We start from the raw sequence: 15,732 nt of genomic DNA on the forward strand, positions 1-15,732 counted from the left end.
CAGTGTTGGCTGGCATTAGGGGGGTGACTCTGGGACGCCAGTAGTCACTGTCTAGCCTCCTGGAGGTGTCGTGGGCCCAACTAGATGAAACACTGATGAAAGGAGGTTCCCACCTGATGACCCCAATGACATGTTGGTCAGGACTGCTCACTGGACTATATAATACGGAGTGTAGGGAATTACTCACTGAGTCTGGTCCTTTATTTTATTTTATTTTATTTTATTTTTATTTTCTTTAGCACAAGTTTCTTGTGTTTATATTGAATGAGTCTTATCAGAGTCTTTACTGAGTCTTATCAGAGTCTGTACTGAGTCTTATCAGAGTCTATACTGAGTCTTTACTGAGTCTTATTGGAGTCTTTATTGAGTCTTATCGGAGTCTCATCGGAGTCTTATCTGAGTCTTATCGGAGTCTTTACTGAGTCTTATCAGAGTCTTTACTGAGTCTTTACTGAGTCTTATCAGAGTCTTTACTGAGTCTTATTGGAGTCTTATTGGAGTCTTATCGGAGTCTTATCGGAGTCTTATCGGAGTCTTATCAGAGTCTTTACTGAGTCTTTACTGAGTCTTATCAGAGTCTTATCAGAGTCTTATCAGAGTCTTTACTGAGTCTTTACTGAGTCTTATCAGAGTCTTATCAGAGTCTTATCAGAGTCTTTACTGAGTCTTTACTGAGTCTTATCAGTCTTTACTGAGTCTTTACTGACTCTTATCAGAGTCTTTACTGAGTCTTTACTGAGTCTTTACTGAGTCTTTACTGAGTCTTATCAGAGTTTTTACTGAGTCTTATCAGAGTCTATACTGAGTCTTTACTGAGTCTTTACTGAGTCTTTACTGAGTCTTATTGGAGTCTTTATTTAGTCTTATCGGAGTCTCATCGGAGTCTTATCGGAGTCTTTACTGAGTCTTATCAGAGTCTTTACTGAGTCTTATCGGAGTCTCATCGGAGTCTTATCTGAGTCTTATCGGAGTCTTTACTGAGTCTTATCAGAGTCTTTACTGAGTCTTTACTGAGTCTTATCAGAGTCTTTACTGAGTCTTATTGGAGTCTTATTGGAGTCTTATCGGAGTCTTATCGGAGTCTTATCGGAGTCTTATCAGAGTCTTTACTGAGTCTTTACTGAGTCTTATCAGAGTCTTATCAGAGTCTTTACTGAGTCTTTACTGAGTCTTATCAGAGTCTTATCAGAGTCTTATCAGAGTCTTTACTGAGTCTTTACTGAGTCTTATCAGTCTTTACTGAGTCTTTACTGACTCTTATCAGAGTCTTTACTGAGTCTTTACTGAGTCTTTACTGAGTCTTTACTGAGTCTTATCAGAGTTTTTACTGAGTCTTATCAGAGTCTATACTGAGTCTTTACTGAGTCTTTACTGAGTCTTTACTGAGTCTTATTGGAGTCTTTATTTAGTCTTATCGGAGTCTCATCGGAGTCTTATCGGAGTCTTTACTGAGTCTTATCAGAGTCTTTACTGAGTCTTATCGGAGTCTTTACTGAGTCTTATCAGAGTCTTTACTGAGTCTTTACTGAGTCTTATCGGAGTCTTTACTGAGTCTTATTGGAGTCTTTACTGAGTCTTATTGGAGTCTTATTGGAGTCTTATTGGAGTCTTATCGGAGTCTTATCGGAGTCTTATCAGAGTCTTTACTGAGTCTTATCAGAGTCTTATCAGAGTCTTATCAGAGTCTTTACTGAGTCTTTACTGAGTCTTTACTGAGTCTTATCAGAGTCTTATCAGAGTCTTTACTGAGTCTTTACTGAGTCTTTACTGAGTCTTATCAGAGTCTTCTCAGAGTCTTATCTGAGTCTTTACTGAGTCTTATCAGAGTCTTATCCGAGTCTTTACTGAGTCTTATTGGAGTCTTTACTGAGTCTTATTGGAGTCTTATCGGAGTCTTATCGGAGTCTTATCAGAGTCTTTACTGATTCTTTACTGAGTCTTATCAGAGTCTTATCAGAGTCTTTACTGAGTCTTTACTGAGTAATTACTGAGTCTTATCAGATTCTTATCAGAGTCTTTACTGAGTCTTTACCGAGTCTTATCGGAGTCTTATCGGAGTGTAGGGAATTACTCACTGAGTCTGGTCCTTTATTTTATTTTATTTTATTTTATTTTTATTTTCTTTAGCACAAGTTTCTTGTGTTTATATTGAATGAGTCTTATCAGAGTCTTTACTGAGTCTTATCAGAGTCTGTACTGAGTCTTATCAGAGTCTATACTGAGTCTTTACTGAGTCTTATTGGAGTCTTTATTGAGTCTTATCGGAGTCTCATCGGAGTCTTATCTGAGTCTTATCGGAGTCTTTACTGAGTCTTATCAGAGTCTTTACTGAGTCTTTACTGAGTCTTATCAGAGTCTTTACTGAGTCTTATTGGAGTCTTATTGGAGTCTTATCGGAGTCTTATCGGAGTCTTATCGGAGTCTTATCAGAGTCTTTACTGAGTCTTTACTGAGTCTTATCAGAGTCTTATCAGAGTCTTATCAGAGTCTTTACTGAGTCTTTACTGAGTCTTATCAGAGTCTTATCAGAGTCTTATCAGAGTCTTTACTGAGTCTTTACTGAGTCTTATCAGTCTTTACTGAGTCTTTACTGACTCTTATCAGAGTCTTTACTGAGTCTTTACTGAGTCTTTACTGAGTCTTTACTGAGTCTTATCAGAGTTTTTACTGAGTCTTATCAGAGTCTATACTGAGTCTTTACTGAGTCTTTACTGAGTCTTTACTGAGTCTTATTGGAGTCTTTATTTAGTCTTATCGGAGTCTCATCGGAGTCTTATCGGAGTCTTTACTGAGTCTTATCAGAGTCTTTACTGAGTCTTATCGGAGTCTCATCGGAGTCTTATCTGAGTCTTATCGGAGTCTTTACTGAGTCTTATCAGAGTCTTTACTGATTCTTTACTGAGTCTTATCAGAGTCTTTACTGAGTCTTATTGGAGTCTTATTGGAGTCTTATCGGAGTCTTATCGGAGTCTTATCGGAGTCTTATCAGAGTCTTTACTGAGTCTTTACTGAGTCTTATCAGAGTCTTATCAGAGTCTTATCAGAGTCTTTACTGAGTCTTTACTGAGTCTTATCAGAGTCTTATCAGAGTCTTATCAGAGTCTTTACTGAGTCTTTACTGAGTCTTATCAGTCTTTACTGAGTCTTTACTGACTCTTATCAGAGTCTTTACTGAGTCTTTACTGAGTCTTTACTGAGTCTTTACTGAGTCTTATCAGAGTTTTTACTGAGTCTTATCAGAGTCTATACTGAGTCTTTACTGAGTCTTTACTGAGTCTTTACTGAGTCTTATTGGAGTCTTTATTTAGTCTTATCGGAGTCTCATCGGAGTCTTATCGGAGTCTTTACTGAGTCTTATCAGAGTCTTTACTGAGTCTTATCGGAGTCTTTACTGAGTCTTATCAGAGTCTTTACTGAGTCTTTACTGAGTCTTATCGGAGTCTTTACTGAGTCTTATTGGAGTCTTTACTGAGTCTTATTGGAGTCTTATTGGAGTCTTATTGGAGTCTTATCGGAGTCTTATCGGAGTCTTATCAGAGTCTTTACTGAGTCTTATCAGAGTCTTATCAGAGTCTTATCAGAGTCTTTACTGAGTCTTTACTGAGTCTTATCAGAGTCTTATCAGAGTCTTTACTGAGTCTTTACTGAGTCTTTACTGAGTCTTATCAGAGTCTTCTCAGAGTCTTATCTGAGTCTTTACTGAGTCTTATCAGAGTCTTATCCGAGTCTTTACTGAGTCTTATTGGAGTCTTTACTGAGTCTTATTGGAGTCTTATCGGAGTCTTATCGGAGTCTTATCAGAGTCTTTACTGATTCTTTACTGAGTCTTATCAGAGTCTTATCAGAGTCTTTACTGAGTCTTTACTGAGTAATTACTGAGTCTTATCAGATTCTTATCAGAGTCTTTACTGAGTCTTTACCGAGTCTTATCGGAGTCTTATCGGAGTCTTATCGGAGTCTTATCTGAGTCTTTACTGAGTCTTATCAGAGTCTTTACTGAGTCATATATGAGTCTTCACTGAGTCTTCTCAGAGTCTTATCAGAGTCTTATCAGAGTCTTTACTGAGTCTTATCTGAGTCTTTACTGAGTCTTATCAGAGTCTTTACTGAGTCTTATAAGAGTCTTATCAGAGTCTTATCAGAGTCTTATCAGAGTCTTATCAGAGTCTCTACTGAGTCTTATCTGAGACTTTACTGAGTCTTATCTGAGTCTTTACTGAGTCTTATCAGAGTCTTTACTGAGTCTTATCAGAGTCTTTACTGAGTCATATCTGAGTCTTTACTGAGTCTTATCTGAGTCTTTACTGAGTCTTATCTGAGTCTTTACTGAGTCTTATCAGAGTCTTTACTTAGTCTTATCAGAGTCTTTACTGAGTCTTATCTGAGTCTTTACTGAGTCTTATCAGAGTCTTTACTTAGTCTTATCAGAGTCTTTACTTAGTCTTATCAGAGTCTTTACTGAGTCTTATCTGAGTCTTTACTGAGTCTTATCAGAGTCTTTACTGAGTCATATTAGAGTCTTCACTGAGTCTTGTCAGAGTCTTATCAGAGTCTTGTCAGAGTCATATCAGAGTCTTTACTGAGTCTTATTGGAGTCTTTACTGAGTCTTATCTGAGTGTTTACTGAGTCTTATCAGAGTCTTTACTGAGTCTTCTCTTAGTCTTATCAGAGTCTTTACTGAGTCTTATCAGAGTCTTATCAGAGTCTTTACTGAGTCTTATCAGAGTCTTTACTGAGTCTTATCTGAGTCTTTACTGAGTCTTATCTGAGTCTTTACTGAGTCTTATCAGAGTCTTTACTGAGTTTTATCGGAGTCTTTACTGAGTCTTATCAGAGTCTTTACTGAGTCTTATCTGAGTGTTTACTGAGTCTTATCAGAGTCTTTACTGAGTCTTATCTGAGTCTTTACTGAGTCTTATCTGAGTCTTTACTGAGTCTTATCAGAGTCTTTACTGAGTTTTATCGGAGTCTTTACTGAGTCTTATCAGAGTCTTTACTGAGTCCTATCAGAGTCTTATCAGAGTCTTATCAGAGTCTTTACTGAGTCTTATCGGAGTCTTTACTGAGTCTTATCAGAGTCTTTACTGAGTCTTATCAGAGTCTTATCAGAGTCTTATCAGAGTCTTTACTGAGTCTTATCGGAGTCTTTACTGAGTCTTATCAGAGTCTTTACTGAGTCTTATCAGAGTCTTTACTGAGTCTTTTCTGAGTCTTTACTGAGTCTTATCTGAGTCTTTACTGAGTCTTATCAGAGTCTTTACTAAGTCTTATCGGAGTCTTTACTGAGTCTTATCAGAGTCTTTACTGAGTCTTATCAGAGTCTTATCAGAGTCTTTACTGAGTGTTATCAGAATCTTTACTGAGTCTTATCGGAGTCTTTACTGAGTCTTATCAGAGTCTTTACTGAGTCTTATCAGAGTCTTATCAGAGTCTTATCAGAGTCTTATCAGAATCTTATCAGAGTCTTTACTGAGTCTTATCAGAGTCTTTACTGAGTCTTATCGGAGTCTTTAGTGAGTCTTATCTGAGTGTTTACTGAGTCTTATCAGAGTCTTTACTGAGTCTTATCAGAGTCTTTACTGAGTCTTATCTGAGTGTTTACTGAGTCTTATCAGAGTCTTTACTGAGTCTTATCGGATTGTTTACTGAGTCTTATCAGAGTCTTTACTGAGTCTTATCAGAGTCTTCACTGAGTCTTATCAGAGTCTTTACTGAGTCTTATCGGAATCTTTACTGAGTCTTATCAGAGTCTTTACTGAGTCTTATCAGAGTCTTTACTGAGTCTTATCTGAGTCTTTACTGAGTCTTATAAGAGTCTTTACTGAGTCTTATCTGAGTCTTATCTGAGTCTTATCAGAGTCTTTACTGAGTCTTATCTGAGTCTTTACTGAGTCTTATCAGAGTCTTTACTGAGTCATATATGAGTCTTCACTGAGTCTTCTCAGAGTCTTATCAGAGTCTTATCAGAGTCTTTACTGAGTCTTATCTGAGTCTTTACTGAGTCTTATCAGAGTCTTTACTGAGTCTTATAAGAGTCTTATCAGAGTCTTATCAGAGTCTTATCAGAGTCTCTACTGAGTCTTATCTGAGACTTTACTGAGTCTTATCTGAGTCTTTACTGAGTCTTATCAGAGTCTTTACTTAGTCTTATCAGAGTCTTTACTGAGTCATATCTGAGTCTTTACTGAGTCTTATCTGAGTCTTTACTGAGTCTTATCTGAGTCTTTACTGAGTCTTATCAGAGTCTTTACTTAGTCTTATCAGAGTCTTTACTGAGTCTTATCTGAGTCTTTACTGAGTCTTATCAGAGTCTTTACTTAGTCTTATCAGAGTCTTTACTGAGTCTTATCTGAGTCTTTACTGAGTCTTATCAGAGTCTTTACTGAGTCATATTAGAGTCTTCACTGAGTCTTGTCAGAGTCTTATCAGAGTCTTGTCAGAGTCATATCAGAGTCTTTACTGAGTCTTATTGGAGTCTTTACTGAGTCTTATCTGAGTGTTTACTGAGTCTTATCAGAGTCTTTACTGAGTCTTCTCTTAGTCTTATCAGAGTCTTTACTGAGTCTTATCAGAGTCTTATCAGAGTCTTTACTGAGTCTTATCAGAGTCTTTACTGAGTCTTATCTGAGTCTTTACTGAGTCTTATCTGAGTCTTTACTGAGTCTTATCAGAGTCTTTACTGAGTTTTATCGGAGTCTTTACTGAGTCTTATCAGAGTCTTTACTGAGTCTTATCTGAGTGTTTACTGAGTCTTATCAGAGTCTTTACTGAGTCTTATCTGAGTCTTTACTGAGTCTTATCTGAGTCTTTACTGAGTCTTATCAGAGTCTTTACTGAGTTTTATCGGAGTCTTTACTGAGTCTTATCAGAGTCTTTACTGAGTCCTATCAGAGTCTTATCAGAGTCTTATCAGAGTCTTTACTGAGTCTTATCGGAGTCTTTACTGAGTCTTATCAGAGTCTTTACTGAGTCTTATCAGAGTCTTATCAGAGTCTTATCAGAGTCTTTACTGAGTCTTATCGGAGTCTTTACTGAGTCTTATCAGAGTCTTTACTGAGTCTTATCAGAGTCTTTACTGAGTCTTTTCTGAGTCTTTACTGAGTCTTATCTGAGTCTTTACTGAGTCTTATCAGAGTCTTTACTAAGTCTTATCGGAGTCTTTACTGAGTCTTATCAGAGTCTTTACTGAGTCTTATCAGAGTCTTATCAGAGTCTTTACTGAGTGTTATCAGAATCTTTACTGAGTCTTATCGGAGTCTTTACTGAGTCTTATCAGAGTCTTTACTGAGTCTTATCAGAGTCTTATCAGAGTCTTATCAGAATCTTATCAGAGTCTTTACTGAGTCTTATCAGAGTCTTTACTGAGTCTTATCGGAGTCTTTACTGAGTCTTATCTGAGTGTTTACTGAGTCTTATCAGAGTCTTTACTGAGTCTTATCTGAGTCTTTACTGAGTCTTATCTGAGTCTTATCTGAGTCTTCACTGAGTCTTATCAGAGTCTTTACTGAGTCTTATCGGAGTCTTTACTGAGTCTTATCAGAGTCTTTACTGAGTCATATCAGAGTCTTATCAGAGTCTTATCAGAGTCTTATCAGAGTCTAATCAGAGTCTTTACTGAGTCTTATCAGAATCTACACTGAGTCTTATCAGAGTCTTATCAGAGTCTTATAGGAGTCTTATAGGAGTCTTTACTGAGTCTTATCAGAGTCTTTACTGAGTCTTATCAGAGTCTTTACTGAGTCTTTTCTGAGTCTTTACTGAGTCTTATCTGAGTCTTTACTGAGTCTTATCAGAGTCTTTACTAAGTCTTATCGGAGTCTTTACTGAGTCTTATCAGAGTCTTTACTGAGTCTTATCAGAGTCTTATCAGAGTCTTTACTGAGTGTTATCAGAATCTTTACTGAGTCTTATCGGAGTCTTTACTGAGTCTTATCAGAGTCTTTACTGAGTCTTATCAGAGTCTTATCAGAGTCTTATCAGAATCTTATCAGAGTCTTTACTGAGTCTTATCAGAGTCTTTACTGAGTCTTATCGGAGTCTTTACTGAGTCTTATCTGAGTGTTTACTGAGTCTTATCAGAGTCTTTACTGAGTCTTATCTGAGTCTTTACTGAGTCTTATCTGAGTCTTATCTGAGTCTTCACTGAGTCTTATCAGAGTCTTTACTGAGTCTTATCGGAGTCTTTACTGAGTCTTTTCAGAGTCTTTACTGAGTCATATCAGAGTCTTATCAGAGTCTTATCAGAGTCTTATCGGAGTCTAATCAGAGTCTTTACTGAGTCTTATCAGAATCTTCACTGAGTCTTATCAGAGTCTTATCAGAGTCTTATAGGAGTCTTATAGGAGTCTTTACTGAGTCTTATCAGAGTCTTTACTGAGTCTTATCAGAGTCTTATCAGAGTCTTATCAGAGTCTTTACTGAGACTTATCTGAGTCTTTAATGAGTATTATCAGTCTTTACTAAGTCTTATCAGAGTCTTCACTGAGTCTTATCAGAGTCTTTACTGAGTCTTATCGGAATCTTTACTGAGTCTTATCAGAGTCTTTACTGAGTCTTATCGGAGTCTTTCCTGAGTCTTATCTGAGTCTTTACTGAGTCTTATCTGAGTGTTTTATTGAGTCTTATCAGAGTCTTTACTGAGTGTTCTCTGAGTCTTATCAGAGTCTTTACTGAGTCTCATCAGAGTCTTATCAGAGTCTTTACTGAGTCTTATCAGAATCTTTACGGAGTCTTATCAGAGTCTTATCAGTGTCTTATCAGAGTCTTATCAGAGTTTTTATCAGAGTCTTATCAGAGTCTTTACTGAGTCTTTACTGAATCTTATCAGAATCTTTACTTAGTATTTACTGAGTTTTATCGTAGTCTTATCGGAGTCTTTACTGAGTCTTTACTGAGTCTTTACTGAGTCTTTACTGAGTCTTATCGGAGTGTTTAATGAGTCTAATCAGAGTCTTTACTGAGTCTTATCAGAATCTTTACTGAGTCTTTACTGAGTCTTTACTGAGTCTTATCTGAGTCTTTACTGAGTCTTATCAGAGTCTTTACTGAGTCTTATATGAGTCTTTACTGAGTCTTTATTGAGTCTTATCGGAGTGTTTATTGAGTCTAATCAGAGTCTTTACTGAGTCTTATCAGAATCTTTACTGAGTCTTTACTGAGTCTTATCTGAGTCTTATCTGAGTCTTATCAGAGTCTTATCAGAATCTTTACTGAGTCTTATCGGAGTCTTATCAGAATCTTTACTGAGTCTTATCGGACTCTTATCGGAGTCTTTACTGAGTCTTTACTGAGTCTTTACTGAGTCTTATCAGAGTCTTTACTGAGTATTTACTGAGTCTTATCTGAGTCTTTACTGAGTCTTATCAGAGTCTTATCAGTCTTTACTGAGTCTTATCAGAATTTTTACTGAACGAAGGCAGGTAAACCTAGGAGGGTCCAAGGTACAGAAAGTTGCAATTCAGTTTGTTCAAGAGGGGGAGAAAGTTAAAAAGGTGGCACGGCAGCTTGGAGGATGCTTGTGATTGGGAGATGCAGGTAGATTTAGGAAATAACCTTTTTGTCCCCCAGGAAATAGCCTCTACAAACCTAAGGCCTGATATAGTCTTGTGGTCTAGGAGTCGAATGAGAGTCTATTTCATAGAGCTGACTGTTCCTTGGGAGGAATTAGTAGCGGAAGCATATGAAAGGAAAAAGCTTAGATATGTGGAGTTGGGAGCAGAAGCAGAGCAGCGAGGATGGAAAGTTAGAATCTGTCCAGTGGAAGTAGTATGTAGAGGATTTGTTGCAAAGTCTGTTGTCTCATTGCTGAGGGAGCTGGGTGTAAGTGGACAGAGTGTGAGGAAAATAGTGCAGGAGTTGTCAGATAAAGCAGTAAAATCCAGCCAGTGGATTTGGATTAGAAGATGCAATAGCAGCTTGGGGCCCAGCAGGGGGAGCACTTAGGGTAAACAGACTTTCGAAAAATCAAGAAGAAGTTCAAGCTATTTAAGTGGAGGGTGTGGCGCATGTGATCCTTTTGAAACCAGGTGGCCATTTTGGGTGAGTTGGCTTGGAGTGAGTTGTATGGCTTTGTTTTTGCTGGCATTGTTAGTGATTATAGGACTGTTTAGGTGAGTTTGTCTGCTGAATCTGCTAGTGTGTCTTGTCCTTCCTCCACCTCTGGCACCCTCTATACTTTCATTACCCCCTACCCGAACCAGGGTTTGAATCCCATTCCTGCTTTTCTTACCTCTTTTATTTCTTTCCCTACCCAAATCAGGGTTTGCATCCCCACCCCGCTGTAACTGGTGTGCAGTTGGTGAGAGGCTGAGGTAGATTATGGTTGTATGGTTGTTGTGGTGTGGTGTGAGGGGCAGTGTTGGCTGGCATTAGGGGGGTGACTCTGGGACGCCAGTAGTCACTGTCTAGCCTCCTGGAGGTGTCGTGGGCCCAACTAGATGAAACACTGATGAAAGGAGGTTCCCACCTGATGACCCCAATGACATGTTGGTCAGGACTGCTCACTGGACTATATAATACGGAGTGTAGGGAATTACTCACTGAGTCTGGTCCTTTATTTTATTTTATTTTATTTTATTTTTATTTTCTTTAGCACAAGTTTCTTGTGTTTATATTGAATGAGTCTTATCAGAGTCTTTACTGAGTCTTATCAGAGTCTGTACTGAGTCTTATCAGAGTCTATACTGAGTCTTTACTGAGTCTTATTGGAGTCTTTATTGAGTCTTATCGGAGTCTCATCGGAGTCTTATCTGAGTCTTATCGGAGTCTTTACTGAGTCTTATCAGAGTCTTTACTGAGTCTTTACTGAGTCTTATCAGAGTCTTTACTGAGTCTTATTGGAGTCTTATTGGAGTCTTATCGGAGTCTTATCGGAGTCTTATCGGAGTCTTATCAGAGTCTTTACTGAGTCTTTACTGAGTCTTATCAGAGTCTTATCAGAGTCTTATCAGAGTCTTTACTGAGTCTTTACTGAGTCTTATCAGAGTCTTATCAGAGTCTTATCAGAGTCTTTACTGAGTCTTTACTGAGTCTTATCAGTCTTTACTGAGTCTTTACTGACTCTTATCAGAGTCTTTACTGAGTCTTTACTGAGTCTTTACTGAGTCTTTACTGAGTCTTATCAGAGTTTTTACTGAGTCTTATCAGAGTCTATACTGAGTCTTTACTGAGTCTTTACTGAGTCTTTACTGAGTCTTATTGGAGTCTTTATTTAGTCTTATCGGAGTCTCATCGGAGTCTTATCGGAGTCTTTACTGAGTCTTATCAGAGTCTTTACTGAGTCTTATCGGAGTCTCATCGGAGTCTTATCTGAGTCTTATCGGAGTCTTTACTGAGTCTTATCAGAGTCTTTACTGAGTCTTTACTGAGTCTTATCAGAGTCTTTACTGAGTCTTATTGGAGTCTTATTGGAGTCTTATCGGAGTCTTATCGGAGTCTTATCGGAGTCTTATCAGAGTCTTTACTGAGTCTTTACTGAGTCTTATCAGAGTCTTATCAGAGTCTTATCAGAGTCTTTACTGAGTCTTTACTGAGTCTTATCAGAGTCTTATCAGAGTCTTATCAGAGTCTTTACTGAGTCTTTACTGAGTCTTATCAGTCTTTACTGAGTCTTTACTGACTCTTATCAGAGTCTTTACTGAGTCTTTACTGAGTCTTTACTGAGTCTTTACTGAGTCTTATCAGAGTTTTTACTGAGTCTTATCAGAGTCTATACTGAGTCTTTACTGAGTCTTTACTGAGTCTTTACTGAGTCTTATTGGAGTCTTTATTTAGTCTTATCGGAGTCTCATCGGAGTCTTATCGGAGTCTTTACTGAGTCTTATCAGAGTCTTTACTGAGTCTTATCGGAGTCTTTACTGAGTCTTATCAGAGTCTTTACTGAGTCTTTACTGAGTCTTATCGGAGTCTTTACTGAGTCTTATTGGAGTCTTTACTGAGTCTTATTGGAGTCTTATTGGAGTCTTATTGGAGTCTTATCGGAGTCTTATCGGAGTCTTATCAGAGTCTTTACTGAGTCTTATCAGAGTCTTATCAGAGTCTTATCAGAGTCTTTACTGAGTCTTTACTGAGTCTTTACTGAGTCTTATCAGAGTCTTATCAGAGTCTTTACTGAGTCTTTACTGAGTCTTTACTGAGTCTTATCAGAGTCTTCTCAGAGTCTTATCTGAGTCTTTACTGAGTCTTATCAGAGTCTTATCCGAGTCTTTACTGAGTCTTATTGGAGTCTTTACTGAGTCTTATTGGAGTCTTATCGGAGTCTTATCGGAGTCTTATCAGAGTCTTTACTGATTCTTTACTGAGTCTTATCAGAGTCTTATCAGAGTCTTTACTGAGTCTTTACTGAGTAATTACTGAGTCTTATCAGATTCTTATCAGAGTCTTTACTGAGTCTTTACCGAGTCTTATCGGAGTCTTATCGGAGTGTAGGGAATTACTCACTGAGTCTGGTCCTTTATTTTATTTTATTTTATTTTATTTTTATTTTCTTTAGCACAAGTTTCTTGTGTTTATATTGAATGAGTCTTATCAGAGTCTTTACTGAGTCTTATCAGAGTCTGTACTGAGTCTTATCAGAGTCTATACTGAGTCTTTACTGAGTCTTATTGGAGTCTTTATTGAGTCTTATCGGAGTCTCATCGGAGTCTTATCTGAGTCTTATCGGAGTCTTTACTGAGTCTTATCAGAGTCTTTACTGAGTCTTTACTGAGTCTTATCAGAGTCTTTACTGAGTCTTATTGGAGTCTTATTGGAGTCTTATCGGAGTCTTATCGGAGTCTTATCGGAGTCTTATCAGAGTCTTTACTGAGTCTTTACTGAGTCTTATCAGAGTCTTATCAGAGTCTTATCAGAGTCTTTACTGAGTCTTTACTGAGTCTTATCAGAGTCTTATCAGAGTCTTATCAGAGTCTTTACTGAGTCTTTACTGAGTCTTATCAGTCTTTACTGAGTCTTTACTGACTCTTATCAGAGTCTTTACTGAGTCTTTACTGAGTCTTTACTGAGTCTTTACTGAGTCTTATCAGAGTTTTTACTGAGTCTTATCAGAGTCTATACTGAGTCTTTACTGAGTCTTTACTGAGTCTTTACTGAGTCTTATTGGAGTCTTTATTTAGTCTTATCGGAGTCTCATCGGAGTCTTATCGGAGTCTTTACTGAGTCTTATCAGAGTCTTTACTGAGTCTTATCGGAGTCTCATCGGAGTCTTATCTGAGTCTTATCGGAGTCTTTACTGAGTCTTATCAGAGTCTTTACTGATTCTTTACTGAGTCTTATCAGAGTCTTTACTGAGTCTTATTGGAGTCTTATTGGAGTCTTATCGGAGTCTTATCGGAGTCTTATCGGAGTCTTATCAGAGTCTTTACTGAGTCTTTACTGAGTCTTATCAGAGTCTTATCAGAGTCTTATCAGAGTCTTTACTGAGTCTTTACTGAGTCTTATCAGAGTCTTATCAGAGTCTTATCAGAGTCTTTACTGAGTCTTTACTGAGTCTTATCAGTCTTTACTGAGTCTTTACTGACTCTTATCAGAGTCTTTACTGAGTCTTTACTGAGTCTTTACTGAGTCTTATCAGAGTTTTTACTGAGTCTTATCAGAGTCTATACTGAGTCTTTACTGAGTCTTTACTGAGTCTTTACTGAGTCTTATTGGAGTCTTTATTTAGTCTTATCGGAGTCTCATCGGAGTCTTATCGGAGTCTTTACTGAGTCTTATCAGAGTCTTTACTGAGTCTTATCGGAGTCTTTACTGAGTCTTATCAGAGTCTTTACTGAGTCTTTACTGAGTCTTATCGGAGTCTTTACTGAGTCTTATTGGAGTCTTTACTGAGTCTTATTGGAGTCTTATTGGAGTCTTATTGGAGTCTTATCGGAGTCTTATCGGAGTCTTATCAGAGTCTTTACTGAGTCTTATCAGAGTCTTATCAGAGTCTTATCAGAGTCTTTACTGAGTCTTTACTGAGTCTTATCAGAGTCTTATCAGAGTCTTTACTGAGTCTTTACTGAGTCTTTACTGAGTCTTATCAGAGTCTTCTCAGAGTCTTATCTGAGTCTTTACTGAGTCTTATCAGAGTCTTATCCGAGTCTTTACTGAGTCTTATTGGAGTCTTTACTGAGTCTTATTGGAGTCTTATCGGAGTCTTATCGGAGTCTTATCAGAGTCTTTACTGATTCTTTACTGAGTCTTATCAGAGTCTTATCAGAGTCTTTACTGAGTCTTTACTGAGTAATTACTGAGTCTTATCAGATTCTTATCAGAGTCTTTACTGAGTCTTTACCGAGTCTTATCGGAGTCTTATCGGAGTCTTATCGGAGTCTTATCAGAGTTTTTACTGAGTCTTATCAGAGTCTATACTGAGTCTTTACTGAGTCTTTACTGAGTCTTTACTGAGTCTTTACTGAGTCTTATTGGAGTCTTTATTTAGTCTTATCGGAGTCTCATCGGAGTCTTATCGGAGTCTTATCGGAGTCTTTACTGAGTCTTATCAGAGTCTATACTGAGTCTTATCGGAGTCTTTACTGAGTCTTATCAGAGTCTTTACTGAGTCTTTACTGAGTCTTATCAGAGTCTTTACTGAGTCTTATTGGAGTCTTTACTGAGTCTTATTGGAGTCTTATTGGAGTCTTATTGGAGTCTTATCGGAGTCTTATCGGAGTCTTATCAGAGTCTTTACTGATTCTTTACTGAGTCTTATCAGAGTCTTATCAGAGTCTTTACTGAGTCTTTACTGAGTCTTATCAGAGTCTTATCAGAGTCTTATCAGAGTCTTTACTGAGTCTTTACTGAGTCTTATCAGAGTCTTATCAGAGTCTTATCCGAGTCTTTACTGAGTCTTATCAGAATCTTTACTGAACGAAGGCAGGTAAACTTAGGAGGGTCCAAGGTACAGAAAGTTACAATTCAGTTTGTTCAAGAGGGGGAGAAAGTTAAAAAGGAGGCACGGCAGCTTGGAGGATGCTTGTGATTGGGAGATGCAGGTAGATTTAGGAAAAAAGCTTGTTGTTCCCCAGGAAATAGCCTCTACAAACCTAAGGCCTGATATAGTCTTGTGGTCTAGGAGTAGAATGAGAGTCTATTTCATAGAGCTGACTGTTCCTTGGGAGGAATTAGTAGCGGAAGCATATGAAAGGAAAAAGCTTAGGTATGTGGAGTTGGGAGCAGAAGCAGAGCAGCGAGGATGGAAAGTTAGAATCTGTCCAGTGGAAGTAGGATGTAGAGGATTTGTTGCAAAGTCTGTTGTCTCATTGTTGAGGGAGCTGGGTGTAAGTTTACAGAGTGTGAGGAAAATAGTGCAGGAGGTTTCAGATAAAGCAGTAAAATTTTGGTTGAGTTGGCTTGGAGTGAGTTGCATGGCTTTGTTTGTGCTGGCATTGTTAGTGATTATAGGATTGTTTAGGTGAGTTTGTCTGCTGAATCTGCTAGTGTGTCTTGTCCTTTCTCCACCTCTGGCACCCTCTATATTTTCATTACCCCCTACCCGAACCAGGGTTTGAATCCCATTCCTGCTTTTAGGGTTAGGGTTATCCGAGTTATCTGAGTTATCTGGGTTATCTGAGTCTTATCAGAGTCTTTACTGAGTCTTTACTGAGTCTTTACTGAGTCTTTACTGAGTCTTTACTGAGTCTTATCAGAGTCTTTACTGGCTGCACATTTATACACTGGGGGAAACAACTCCTGCTCCTTATGGACTGTCATCATGATGAAATACTGCAAAGCAAAGCTAATACGAAACACTA

This window comes from Odontesthes bonariensis, chromosome 1 (genome assembly GCF_027942865.1).
Source record: "Odontesthes bonariensis isolate fOdoBon6 chromosome 1, fOdoBon6.hap1, whole genome shotgun sequence".
Lineage (NCBI taxonomy): Eukaryota > Metazoa > Chordata > Actinopteri > Atheriniformes > Atherinopsidae > Odontesthes > Odontesthes bonariensis.